Genomic DNA, 407 nt, shown 5'->3' on the forward strand with positions numbered 1-407 from the left:
ACATCTTTACCCCTCGCAGGACTCCCACACTGGGCCTGGAGCTCCGCGTCACCGCACCCAGAAACTCCATGGGGGGCGGGTGAGTGTGTGTGGAGAGGCGGGGAAGGAGTCCGGGGTCTTCCACCATGGCTGAAGTTTAGCTTCCCTGACTTTTTGAGGGAGAATGGAGATAGGACTGGGGACGCTGTGTCCTCCATGTGGCCTGGCCCAGATCGGGGAGCCAGGGGACTCCTGAGGCGGCCAGGGGGCAGGACAGCTGGCCTCCCCTCACTGCGGTCCGTTCCTCCTCGCAGAGCACGCCTCTCAGGCTCCTTCGTGGTCAGGAGACTGGACACAACGGGCATGCACCGGGTGGGACGCTTGGAGCCGAGTCCCGCCGGCGCTGGGCCCCGCCCCATCCGCTGAGT

At 65.8% G+C, this 407-nt stretch overlaps 1 protein-coding gene across 1 annotated transcript in view; it reads left to right on the plus strand.

Annotated features, from left to right (window-relative positions):
• ETV2 (ets variant 2) overlaps positions 1-407 on the plus strand; it is a 3,101-nt gene that overhangs the window by 1,395 nt on the left and 1,299 nt on the right. The window lies entirely within an intron of this gene.

This window comes from Myotis davidii, unplaced genomic scaffold, assembly GCF_000327345.1.
Source record: "Myotis davidii unplaced genomic scaffold, ASM32734v1 scaffold681, whole genome shotgun sequence".
Classification (NCBI taxonomy): Eukaryota; Metazoa; Chordata; class Mammalia; order Chiroptera; family Vespertilionidae; genus Myotis; species Myotis davidii.